We start from the raw sequence: 13,819 nt of genomic DNA, 5'->3' as shown, positions 1-13,819 counted from the left end.
CCCGTCAAACCAAATGGAGGTTGGTGTCGTTGTTGCTGTTGTCGCTGCTGTTCTTGTTGTCGCCAGCATCGTTGTCGTTGTTGCCGTCGTCTTTAACATATGAAGATAGACTTGAAAGAACGCTTTCCCTTCTTTCTTTCATTAGCTGTGAAGTAGGAGAAGTTTGGCCTCTAAACAGGCCGGCAATCTCAAAATTTTCACTACGAAAAACAACAAACAAGAAAGCTGTAGTGAAATCTTAAAAACAAAAACTATCAATACAGGTCTTTGACGAGATTACACAACACTATCCTAAAACGCTCATGGATCCCGGAGGGGAAAAAAAAGGTTGCAGGCGCACAAGAACAACACATGAACGCAAGCTTGAAAAGAGCATAAAAACATAGAGAAAGTTAAAGAACACCAACTTCGTCAGTCCCAGAAAGAGATACATATAAAAGCAAACGAAAGACAGGGAGTTTAACCAGCGTAAATCGCCGATTCGCTAGCCTGCGCCGGTGAAGGGCGGAAAGGGGTGCAGAAGATGAGAGAAAAAGAAGCGTCTTTTTGTGGTCGTGCGGTAAAGTTATGAGAAGCTCGAACTGTCGATGAGGAACAGGGACACATGATACAAAACCCAAATAGCAATTATTTGCTTGACCGGGAAAAACAATAACGCGGAATATCAGGTTGACAATATCTCGTGACGAACAGTGCTTTAATGAACGTACTGATGACGTGGATTATTGTTTTCAGCATTGATTATATGCGTATATTTTTCGCTGACTGTACTGGAAGGCGTGATGATGCATGCGCCCTGTGGAACTACGGATAATTTCTCTTTTTCCTCTCTCTCTAGACAATTTTCTACCACCAAAAATTGGTTAGTACTTGCACCTACGTGCTACCTTTAACACGCCACATTAAACTATCTCGAGCCAACTAGACCGCTGTGCACACTCGGCCAAGATGATGGAAAGGCTGTACAGGTTTAGACAAAGTGGTGAAGCCGGGAAATTTTCAAGTGTGGTGGTTTCATTTAGGTGATAAGTAATCGGAGATCTCTGGGTGAGGAATGTCCTCTGTAAATGAACGTAATGTTCAAAATCAAGAACAGTTCGAAACAACATGGTGCTGAAAAAATATAATGAAAGGATCCACAAGCTATAGCTTAGAACTGAAGGTTAGATGAAAGCCCTCCAGCACTGGTGTACAGTGGCGCTTGCGCGAAGCAATAAAGGACGCCTCCCAACGCTATCAAGGCACATAGTGATATAATACGGTTATTGCTTAAAACGACTTTTCCAGCATAAATGACGCATTTTGTTTTTACATTTTAAGCAATGACTGTTGTATTTTATTGCTACTTGCCTTGAGAGCGTTGGAAGGAGTCCTGGATAGCTTCGTGCAAGCACCACGCTTCACAGGGGTTGGATGGCTTTCATGAAACCTTCAGTTGTAAGTTAGCGCTCGTGTTCCCTGTACCGTTCTTTCAGCCACGTATGTTTCGAGCTACGTTCAGCCTTTAACGATCTACCAAGCGGCCTGAACGTCTTCCTTTCTTGAATGTAGTGATCCGTAGCGCACTTGAGCTGAATAATGTGCTGATAGGGACAATAAGTTTGTGGCCAAACAAATATATTATTTTCCGCTGTCTATCTCACTAGGCTATGTGAACGCACATAGCGCTAATATTGTGTTTCACCTAACACTAAACTTAGGAGAGTGCCTTGACGGGAAGATATTTATGAAGCCCCAGGGGCGACTGGTTTGAAATTGGTAAAGCGAAGCCAACGTGCGCGAAGCCGAATATTAGGTATGAAATTTGAGTACGTAGTTTTCGTTCGGCGCGTTGAAGAAAAATCGCATGCATAGCGAAACGTCCGCTCCTCTTCGCCAACCAAACAGCCATCTCCAGAAATAGTGAGAGAGATCAGAAAACACTTACTTGAGTCTGGTGACGCACAACAACAGGAAAGCAACACAGCAAATACAAATTGGTGGTAAGGAAAAGGGCAGGACAAGGCAGTACACCGCGTTGTCTTGCTCTTCCTGTGACCCTGTCTTATCATTGTTTCTGTGTTGCTACGGACAGCGACCAGGTGTTCCCTTGCAAATATCGCCGACCGACATCACACAGTCTCTGACACTTTGTCAAATCTCACAGGCATTGTTTATGCATGAAAGCTAAGAACATTAAATTACTTGAATCGAGAAGAAAAAAAATATCCTCTGCATTTTTTTAGCTGTTCTTAACGGTAAAATGGCTACTGATCAGACAGTTTCTTTCCCCATTGTCTACAAGACCTACGCGACGTTACCGAATACACTTTCTAACCCCTTACTTTGCAAGAGCTAACATTTATAAGTTTTCATTGTTTCCGTGTTCTGTGTCCGAGTGGAATAGCCCATGGAACCTTATGACGCCCTGTATGACTAGATGATAATGTTTTTTGGTGTCCTTTCCTCAAATGCTATCATGATTTTTTTTGTAATGCAGATATATCATAAATTTTATTGCCCGTCCTGCTTGGACCAGATTGGTTTGCAGTATGTAATAAATAAATGAATAATTAAATAAATAAGTAAATAAATAAGTACAAAGCTCAGGATAAGCCCCAGGAAAATGATAATGAATGTTTCTTTCATCCGCACGTCAACAACACGTTGATTGTGTAAAACTTAACCATAAGAACACACCGAGAATACCAGCTCTACACCGAACAAGTATTTTTCACATTCACGGCAAGCTGGTCTTTAGGCGGCTCCAATGACCTTTCAAGGCTGGATTTCCTCGTTATGTAGAGAGGCAGTGGGCCTGCCAAGTGGTCTAAAAATTGTACAGTTGTATTATAAGTCCCGTGCACATACGATTTAAGCATATCTCTTGAAACTCTCGTTCTCCATCTGCTTCACTTTATTCAAAGAAAGTTTGCTGGACAATCTTTCACGCGCTGACAGTCTGCGATGCAGTTCTGGCCACGTAAATGAGGGTATAAGATATATTTTATAATGCCCACGGTACGAGCCCCAACGACAGCGTTTAATAGGTGACTCCATGACACTGAACCGCCGGCCGTGCAGCATGAGAAATATCTTAGGTCCATGGCCAACATATTCGTTGCAAAGGTGAGCGTTAATGGCGCTTCAGAGATTTCTGAGAGCGAGCGACCCTCACAGAAGATATTTTATTTTCCCTCATTTTGTTGCATTGTATGCCTGAGTTCATGTGCCTTTTTTGAGAACTTATTCCATGCTTTCTTCTGTGCCCTGACTTTAGCGCAGTTAAGCGACACTTTTCTCGAGCTGTCTGTATGTGGACACGCGTATGCCATATGACTATGTGACTGAGTGTGTTTCACCTACTCGTGTGCCTTGACTTTAAGTATGTTTGACTTATGTGCATTTATTGTCTATAAAGTTCAGTGTGTTATCTTTTTTTGTACCTGTGGCCTATGGTATTATTACTTTCGTCTGACAGTGAGTAGCCGATGCCAATTAAAGGCGCCAAAATTTCTTAAAGATCGCATATTTAAAAATGAACAAGCCAATAAGTGAGCGAATGAGTTAATTTCATCATAACAGATGGCTGTGTGGCCTGCGCCACGGACGAGGTTAGACGTGCTCAAAAACGGAGGCAACGACAAAATTCAACGCACCTAAACGACACCGAGTATCAGAGAGTGCTTCAAGAGCAAGAACAGTTCCTTGAGAAGAGTCAACATGGAATAGTCTCCACTTTCTTGAAAAAAAGTATCTGTTCGAAGTACATCTACAACAAGTACATGTTCAAGTACACGCCTGTACTATGTTTGTATGTCCACTCCTGTATGACTCTTACAATGCTTATAGTATCTATAAATTACAAAAAGGTAATAAAACGCAGAAACACTCTCATATATAAGTAGGTAAGTATTTATTCTTTATTTCCACAAAACAAAATACATTATTGCAGAGGGCAAGCGGAGAAAAAAGCTGCTCGTGGCAGTTTGACCAGCCCTAAATACCCGTGAAACAAAAAGAGCAGCAGAGCGGAAATAAAGTTTTTGTAATTGCTTACAATACGAGCACTGATTGGAGTACGCGTTCGTTAACAATACTTAAGGTTGAAACGGCCTACTCAAAAAATTTTAATTTTGCAGCCGAGTGCTATGGAAATAATTTCCTGACAAACGAAACCTGGCACTTGCTAGAGAAACGACTGCAAAAAAAAAATGAGCTGGAAGTAGGCAAAAACGTAAAGAAGCCATTGCAGAAAAGAAAAAAACGCAGGAAGACCAGAGAAAATCGTGAGATGTCGTTTTCTGTGAATTTGTCATCGAGAGTGGGCGACAGCAGTATAAAGTACACGCTTGACCTTACTGCGCATCAGTGTCACACAGCTCTTTATTAAGGTCAAACGTTGAGGAAGGCACTGAGTATACTGAAGTAAAGCCTCCTCGCTTTTAAAGGTGTACAGAATCAGTGGCTGCATAGTTTAACGCGTATTGCATAAGCGTATAACCAAGCTTGAAGTCGACGGTGGTGAAACAGGGGATGTCTTGTGGAGGCAACGTTTTGATGAGAAGACCCTTCTTCGTCCTAGTGATGCAAAACTACCGGCAAATGGACTACCCATAGCAGTGATAGTTGTTTAAACTTATCCCTATTGATAATTTTGCACGCCAAATTCTCCCCTTTCCGAAAAATTGGCTCTAGGAGACATCCCTCGTTCGGCTATTGCTGATAACTTCAAGTCTCCCCACTCCTGCGTACATTTGTGTTCTTCTGAAAGCGCAGGGTCACCCTTCATATAGTAAATTCTCTGAATGCCGAAGACACTGTCATAATAAGTATGATGAGAGGTTGAGGATGAAACAAGTTGATTATTAAGCGAAGAGATAAAATTTCACAGTCTATAGCCCGTCTACAGTAAGTACAACACTCAGATATCATACATGCACATGTGTGCAAATATGAACATAGGCAAATGATACTAGGACAAATTAAAGATGGTTTTATTCGTTTGCACACATCTCCTTAGAGAATGCGAGATCATGCAAAAGTAAAAAATCTAAAAAGGTCATAGAAACAGCGTCTAAGAATATGTACAAGAAGTATACTACAAAGAAGACTCGTGAGACTGAAGTCGTTCCATGTCAGCATGTATGTGAAAGCTGATACACCCGTAGATAGGTAGAGTAATGTTAAGCAGGACCCAGCAGGAGAGGTCCACAGCTTTCAATTATACAAAATAGATATACTTGATTTTAAAAATAGAATAAATAGAAAAACGAGAAATAATTAGACGGACAATCACAGCCTTCCCCGTTACCCTTTCCGGTGCGAAATGGATTTGCTTACGAATGCTTAGACGTGAGCACCTGCGTGAATAGGCTGGGTTTTTGGTATTATGTTGTGTTCTTATAAACAGCACTTTCATTGTTAGCCAACGCCTATCATGTCAAAACTGTATTTTGAGTTTACATCTTTTTAGTGCTGCAGGCAATGCGAATCGCACCCTTTGCCCACGTGTTGTTTACCTTTGCTGCATCAATGCACGTACACGTTTTGTTTTTGTATTCCTAAGCACCAGCTTCTTAATGCAACTAAGATATGCAGAAAGCGTGCTCAGCCACATGGCCTAAGCAACAGACAGTATGCTGAAAGCCTACGTTATCCCACGTTTACTTCTTGACGCTCAATGATAAAACTGTCACACGTATAAACGCGCTCCCTCAATGATTGGCGCTGGGGTGCCTGTCACACTTGATGGTACCAGAGTGATAACGTGACGATCACGCGACGATGGCCAATTGCAAATGACACTTAAACATTCTAAGCAGCAACACTAATTCATTTGTTGAAGTTTTTTTTTTTTAAGACTCCATTTGCCTTTATTTGTCGGAAAGAAAGATGACTATTCAATGATAAATTCAGGGGTTAAATTTTCCAAATGTCACGGCACCCACACGTTATTGCGACGTTACGGACTTCAAAGTATTTTCGCATGTGTTTGCCGTCTCTTTTCGAAAAAAAGTTGTCAGAACACACTACGTAAATGCAGCACTGCGGCTTTTTTCTTTCACTTTCACGAAACCAAAAAAAGGAATTGAAAGAGACATCGTAGCGGACGTAGCGTGTGATAATCAATGATACATGAGTCTACGAGATATGACAAAGAGAAGCGCCTAATAAATACGTCGAAAGAGCAAGAGAAAATCTCGTAAACCGCCCACAGCACTTCGCGGCCGACAGTGAGACATAAGCGTCTCGTCTTCGGGAACGGGGCAATAGTACATACGCTTGCGGTGGACATAACAGGTAGTGCGTTCTCGCGTAGAGAAACGGTTGACCTAAGATACTCGCCAAATACTTGTCGAACGTCATCCCATTGACGTCCAACTGACGTCACGAATGACCCGATGTCAGTCATCTCCATGAACGCAAACACTGTGGTCGTGCTTTCGCTGCGTGTTGCCTACGCAGTTTTTTTATGCGAGCCTCAGTGCGACGGTCAGCCTAACTTGTTCTTCATGTCAGACCTTTCACAGCGAACGCAATAAAGACCTTGAGAAATCGAACGCAAATCAAAGGTGAAGAGAATAGCATAGATTTGTTATTTCACAGAACATGTTATTTAATCTATTTCTAAAAACCAGGGACAGTGGAAAATAAACTTTCGAATTTACCATTGTGTCGCCTTCTTGACCATTTTCTGCGTTCGAAGTCGCGTTCTTTTTTTTCTTTTTTTAATAGAACTTTTCTTTGCCTTGCCCACAGCACTTTCGCGTCACGTCCGTCGCTATCTTGGCGAAGAAATTTCTATTCCTAGTATACGTGCGTGCGTCCAATGCAAGCTCCAGCAAACATGCCAATATCAGCCTATGCACTTCTCTTTGTATTACAGCTTTTGTTTGCATTCGACAGGGTGCTGCGTAACTACAGGGTATGCAACCAAGAATAATTTCATTTATGCAACTCTTGATGAATATATTTTCTCTTCGTTTAGGTACGTACAGCGGCCGTCAGAATTAATACGAACCCAGAAGACAGATTTATAGGGGTTTAACTTGGACAAACACAGTAGCGCACAAACAATAAGAGTATGGGAAAGAATACTAATTAAGCTAGGAAATTCAAGGTGACCCATTCAGAAATCACTAGCACTTCCTGCAGCAGAATTCAAAAAGCCGCTTAAGGCAAGTTTGGGCTAAGTATGATGATGGCTATACATGTGCGGATCCAACGCGCATGTCATCATCTATGCGAAGCGTGGCCTTAGTGGAGCGGCCATCTAAATGCTGTACAACTAAGGGCGATGCATACAGTTGTGTTTACTTCCATCGTATACAGCATGCAACCTCATGCAATGTTTATTGTTACGCAGCACAATGGTCAAAACTTCAATCTCGCGCGGTTTCTACATTTATGCTCTGCACTGCTGCCAAGTTATGCCAAATCGCAAACACCAAATCAGGCAGATGCACTGTGCGAGGCGTCGACCCAGCTATGTTACACAAGAAGAAAGGTGATGTATTTGCTGAAGAAGTGCTAGCTGGTTGATCGTTATTGTTCCAAAGGCAGCTCACTCGTTGGCCCATGAACGAACACTAAATCACACAAAACATAATCAGGTCTGGGTTTGGCACATGAAACCGCAGAATATTTTTTACGAGAACTGATGTTAGGGTGATTTCATGTTAAACAAGTACACTCACTGCTTTTGGAGCCGATGCATGATACTTGTGGGTTGCATGTAAGCTCGCTATTTGTCGCGTTTATAATAGTGGTGAAAGGTGGGTACACAGAGAAATCCGGCCACATGTGTATATCATGCATTAAGAGCTTCTATATCATTTGTGTCGTGGTAGCACACGTCCATTGTGGATGACTAGCCGAGAATGGGCTTCTCTTCTCTATCCAGTGGCCCAAGAACGGGGAAGGCATCATAAACGAAATTTAGAAATTCAGAGAGGCTGCTGAATATCGAGCGCTACTCCATTAAGAGTTCTCTGTGCTTTACATGTACAAATTGATAGTGAAGACTTTCTGCTTAAGGGTGATCTTTTTATCTATATATTAAATATTACTGCGTGCTACAAAACATATTTTTGTTTCACATTACAGGAAGCATGAGATTTGAAATTTCTTTATTTCTTTGTATTGTACCTTAGCTCTCTAAGACCCAGACACACTAACCTTCCGCATCAAAGAAAATGAGAGTCACTTGTACGTCTTTATTTCTAGCCATGGAGAGCACATTTGTAAAACAAAACAAATAATCAATGAAATGTTGTTTGAGGTAAAACTTTGTTAGTATAGTAATTCGTTCTTTAGCAATTCTTTTGATGAAATATTTACAGCTGCGAACAAACAACCAGTTTATGCGTTTGAAACACAAGAATATTTAGAACGCCCATCTATTTCGTCGCATGCTTTGGGAATGAATGTCTCGAAACTGGTGTCATCCTGACGACTCGTTCCAAGTGTATGCGCCTTGCGAACTCACCGGCTGCAATTCGTAAATTGCAGCATGTGCCGTAAAGTAATTATTTAGAAAGTTAACTAGTGAATGTTTGATAATTAGTTGATTGTGTATAATGATATCGAGTGCCAGTAATGTCCGCTTCTTTGAGTAATCAAGATCAATGACTGGAATTGTGCTATCTGTCGCAGGCGGTTTTTTAAAATTCTGCATGCTCTAAAAAGAAAAACGCCCGGTATCTATGAACACTGACCGCGCTACCCCCGCCGTCCTGTCTCTTCCAGTCATCCGTGTCAGAGTTCTCACGACGGCCAGGTCAGCGAAGCAGATCAATAAATTGGCACAAAATGTGTAATTCGATCCTTAAAATAGCTTTTGAAAATAGCTAAGGTCATTTATTTCCTCCCAATTTACGTAAGCAAAGCTCAAGGTTGGCCTGAGCTTCTCACTTCGCGCTAGTTGGGTAGCAACCGATATATTCACGGCTGTGATTCTGCACCAGAGCATTGCATTGACTGTAAAAAAAAATTGTTGTAATTTTGCTCTCTTAGTTCAGAAAATGGCTTTAACTAGTCACATTTAAGGTAGCCTCAACAAATATAAAACCGAACTTCTGATGGAAATAAAACCTTAAAGGTATTGCGAAATGAGCTTATAGGGTATCAGCCCCTTTATGGAAGCCGGCCTAAGTTGTGGCAGTAGGAGCACTATGCATATCGCTGGCAGGTGATTTTATTCGAATGTAACGAAAATTAAAATCCGCTGTAGTTCGAAGAATGCCATCACTTCGGGTTTCGGCCAAGGTGGTTGGTTTCAGTCGCCTCCATTAATATGTGTCATGGTGAATCCTGCTCTACAACGTGCACCATCTGATTATATTCAGCACGAAATCCTATCCTGCTTCGTTTAATTGTTTAATTATAAGATGTTAACTAAACAAATGTATGGCTGCAAAAGAGTGTATCGTCGTTGCCTTGGCGTGGTCTGCTCCTACTTTGTTCACAGATACATAATTAGCGAAATGCTGTGTAAGGACCAGAGCGGATTTGGGGGTTTGTTATGAAGGGATTCAGCTGGCATTGTCTTTCACGTTTTGGCTCCAATACGGACGGAGCAAGAAAGGCCAGACCACTGCGCATGGCTCCGGCAGATTCGATTGGGCGGAGCCCTCGTGACAGTCCAGTCATAGAGAAAAAATTTCAACAAGAGCGGACACTCCCATAAAGCCCAGCGGCCGAATGGACTGTAGCGCACCAAGCGGATGGTACTAATACCTTCCGGTTTCGGTGTTCGGCGCGCGCGTTTTGAACGCCATTTGGTACACACAACGCCGGCTCCGCTGATCGGCGCGGCATTTTTTTTTTTCGCTTCTACTGCTGAACCACGCGCGGCCTTGGCACGGAATCGTTTTATTATTTAGTAAAAATTATTGCGAACGATCTTTACAAGCCTCCACCGAATCTGTCACGTGCCATTTCATAAAGAATACGCAAGACGTCTTCTGAAATGATGAAATGTTTATCTTGCTCTATATAAATGTTCGTTCCGGGCTTCTTGTGCATTCATATAAAGTTGTAGCATCAGGTCAGCAGTCGTTGCCGTACGAAGCTTTACCGGATGCCATCAGCTGAAAAAAGCGTGCAAAGGCGAAACGTGCGTAAGTGTTGAATGAGCGGCATTACAGATAAATTCACTTTTACATACATTCCGTAGCAAATGCTCCTCCCAAACAATGCCATAAAATCTGAAGAGAACATACGATTTTCAAGCATCCCTCCCTTCCCGGGCATTATTTCCTGCACATTAAGAGCACGAATACACTAGTGACTGCGCGTTTCCAAAACAACTTTGCCTCAGTCGACGCGATAGTACGCCAAATACACAGAGGGGGCTACAACACAGGCTCTCAGCCAGACAATGTTACACGCTCGCAGAATGCCTTCTAGTCGCACGCAAGACAGATTCGTGGGTGCAAAGCCTTTTTTCAGTCGCTCAGAAGACAGAAATGTCATGTTCTTCAGCTCCTCGGCGTTATCTTTTACGCGTCCTGCCGGCGCAAGCAACACACTCCCGTGTTATCACTCTCGGCAATCGCTTGTAGCGTTTTCAACAAGCGTGAGTACCGAAATAAGGTATATGTTGTTGCAGGGCCATAAAAAGTGTCACAAACTTGTCCCACTAAAATGCAGTACAGGCAGAACTAACTCACCACAGCCGGCTTGCTTTTTTGCTAACAGCTTCACAACCTGAGGCGAGGCGAGCGTGCCTCAAAAGTATCCCAAAAAGTTATGAAATGAATTGCAGTAACTTTTGGGGTCAGAGAATGCGTCACGAACTTCTCCCAGTAAGATTCAGTACACGAGAAATTAACTGCGGCACACGGCCGAGCTGCTTTTCGCTAACTGCGCCACTACGCCGAGCGCGGCCACTGTGCTTAAAAAATACCCCAAAAAGTAACGAAAAAAAATACAAGAATGTCTGGGGTCAGAGAAAGCGACAAAAGTTGTCCCGGTAAGATTCAGTACACGCGAAACTGCGTCACACGGCCAAGGTGCTTTTCGTCACGAAGCCAGGTGCGGCGAGCGCGCCCAAAAACTACCTAAATAAGTTATAATGCTTGGCCTCATAGAAAGCGTCGCAGACATATCCGAGTACGAGTAATTAACTCAAATTATCTAGGCTTGGACGGCGGAGCTGTCTTTCGCTAACTGTGTCACTATATAGGATCAGGTTTGTGCAGTATAAGCCTAAATGTGCTTGAAGTGCGTCGCAGACTGTCAAACAAAATTCCTCACCTTGCTGTAGTCGAGTAGTTCAGCGGTGCCGTGTCGAAATGCCGACGGAACACAGGAGAACCGCGGGAGCCCCAAAAACGGGCTACATTCAAAACAGACGGATCGCCGAGCACGCGAGCTTCAGATGCGCAGCCGGCCTCTTTCGCTGCTGTGGCTTGCCTGACGCATGACGTATGCACGCGCGTCTGGCGTGCCGCTAGCTTGTTGCTAGGGAAGACAAGAAAAATAAAGCGCAAAGTATACGTTCATTTACACGCAAAACTTTTTTTTGGTTCTTGTGGGAAAGAAGACAAAAAACAAAACGTCTGTAAGTTTATTTCACATTCTTTTTTTCTGATGCTCGCGTCAACTAACGGATGGAGTTGACGCTAGGCGTGACGTGTTCCCTGTTGCCAGTTTTTGTCGAGTGTCCCCTCTTGTTGAATTGTCCAGTTTTCTCCGTCGTTCTTGCAGCCAAACACACTACGCGTCTCTGAAGACGCATGCACCCGCAAATCGCGCATGCGCGCCGACACCGTGACAGCTCGATGGCGGCTTTTGCGGCTGCGGCGGCGGCAGCGTCCGCTTAATTGTAGAGTAATACTCAGTGTAGGGTAGGTGTTATCATCTTAAAACCGGATTTTTACGATTTCAAAAGGCTCTAAGCATCTCCGCTTAACGAAAGTGTCATTCTTCCTCTGCTAACAAAGGCCCTCTAAAAAAAATTAAATTATGCTGTTTTACGTGCCAAAACCACGATCTGACTATGAAGCACGCCATAGGGTGGACTCCGCAAATTTGGACCACCTGGGGTTCTTTCAGATGCCCCTATAGCTAAGTACACTGGTGTTTTCACATTTTGCCCTTATCGAAATGCGGCTGCCGTGGCCGGGATTCAATCCCGCGAACTCGTGCTCACCAACCCAACACCATAGCCACTAAACAACCACGGCGGGTCAAAGACCCTCTACTTTTTCGATGCCTTAATTAAGAAGAAAATTTAGCTCGGGCCCAACTTCCATGCCGCCTACCCAAATACACGTAACACACAGAAATGGTCTTATACGACAACCCCTTGACTGGTTTGAATGAAATGTGCTACAGTTGAAATAGAAAGTTGAATTGTAATGACTGCAGAAAGTGGAACTTTCATTTAGTGCCTGGAAGCTTTTGTAAGAATTGCCAGAAATTGGTAAGTTTCGAAATAAATAGGGGCACCAAGTTTACAAATGCGTAACTCTACACACACAAAAAAAAAAAACTGAGATCGCCGTTTTAGAGCATCTAAAGCGGATAAATTTGATAAATTGTTTACAGCTTATCTGAATTGCTACGATGCTTACGAGATTTTTTTTCAATGTCTTAGTCGCATAATAATGGTATATTTCAGAATGTTGCATATTAAATCAATTTTCTTCGCTATTAGGTGCAGCGTACATTATTGTGATGTCATTTTTCATTGCTTACTTACAGAGCCAGGGGCGTAGCCAGGAAGGGGACACACCGGGCACGTTCCCCGTCCCTGAAATTTCCATTTACCAGGATGCCGCCTACTCAGAGCCCCTTCACCCCCACCCCCTCACACAGCTTCGCTGTACTTACTGTCCCCGTCGCTCAAATTACATACATCTGCAAAGCTTTTCTCTACTTTTGTTTTGTTGCGTGTTAATAAAATCAGAAGATCTTTTGTTTATGCGAGATATATGCCTAAACCAACCAAAATTTTCTAAAGAAATGCGTGGCTGCAATTGCGTGAAACCAAATTATGATGATGATGTGTATTGTTTAATCGCGCAAGCACACATTTGAGCCAGAACCAGAATTGCCGCATATCGTATATGGTACACCATGCAGTTACTGCTATATTTTATAACCATGCCGAAGAAGCTTCAATTATACAAAGGTTCCAAAAAAATATCAGGACTACTACAAATACCTAGAAAATTGGGTTAAAATATAAAGTATACTTCTCACAGTTCCATCTAGTACAAGTTTCTGTAAATTTTGATGAAGTCATGCTGGATGACTAACGATAGCTTCAATATCCAGGCAAGGACCATTTACTGACCTTCGTTTTAAAGCGACAATCTTCTCTGGCTCTTCTTCCCAGTTTACAGTTTGCCATTTTCTGGCTGTTTACGGTTTATGGCCAACTTTGCGCACTAGATGTCGCCAGTTGTCACTAGAATATAAATAAACAAAAAATTTAAGGGGTACTTATCCCAACGGGGATGAATGCGAAAGCATTGCGAACACCGCGCGATATTTCGACATTATGCCTCAACGCAAAGTCGTGGGTTAGACTCACAACAAAGGGGCTCGAATGCCGCAATTCTACCTTAATTCCCTGTGCCGTAATTAACTTCGCCTTAATTAACACCAAAGGTCGTGTGTTCGACTCCCACGAAGGGATGAGGGTGCCACTCGCACGATAAGTCGTGGGTTCCAATGATCTTATTTAGCTGTGCCTTTCTTTATTGAAATAATAAATAGGAAAGATTGGCGCCTTTATGGCGACACCGGCTACTCCTTGTCACTTAGCAAAGGAAACAAATATGTGCAAGAGCGAATAATGTCACAAAATATGGCACTCAGTAGA

Source organism: Dermacentor andersoni, chromosome 10 (genome assembly GCF_023375885.2).
Source record: "Dermacentor andersoni chromosome 10, qqDerAnde1_hic_scaffold, whole genome shotgun sequence".
Lineage (NCBI taxonomy): Eukaryota > Metazoa > Arthropoda > Arachnida > Ixodida > Ixodidae > Dermacentor > Dermacentor andersoni.
This window is presented reverse-complemented; position numbering follows the sequence as displayed.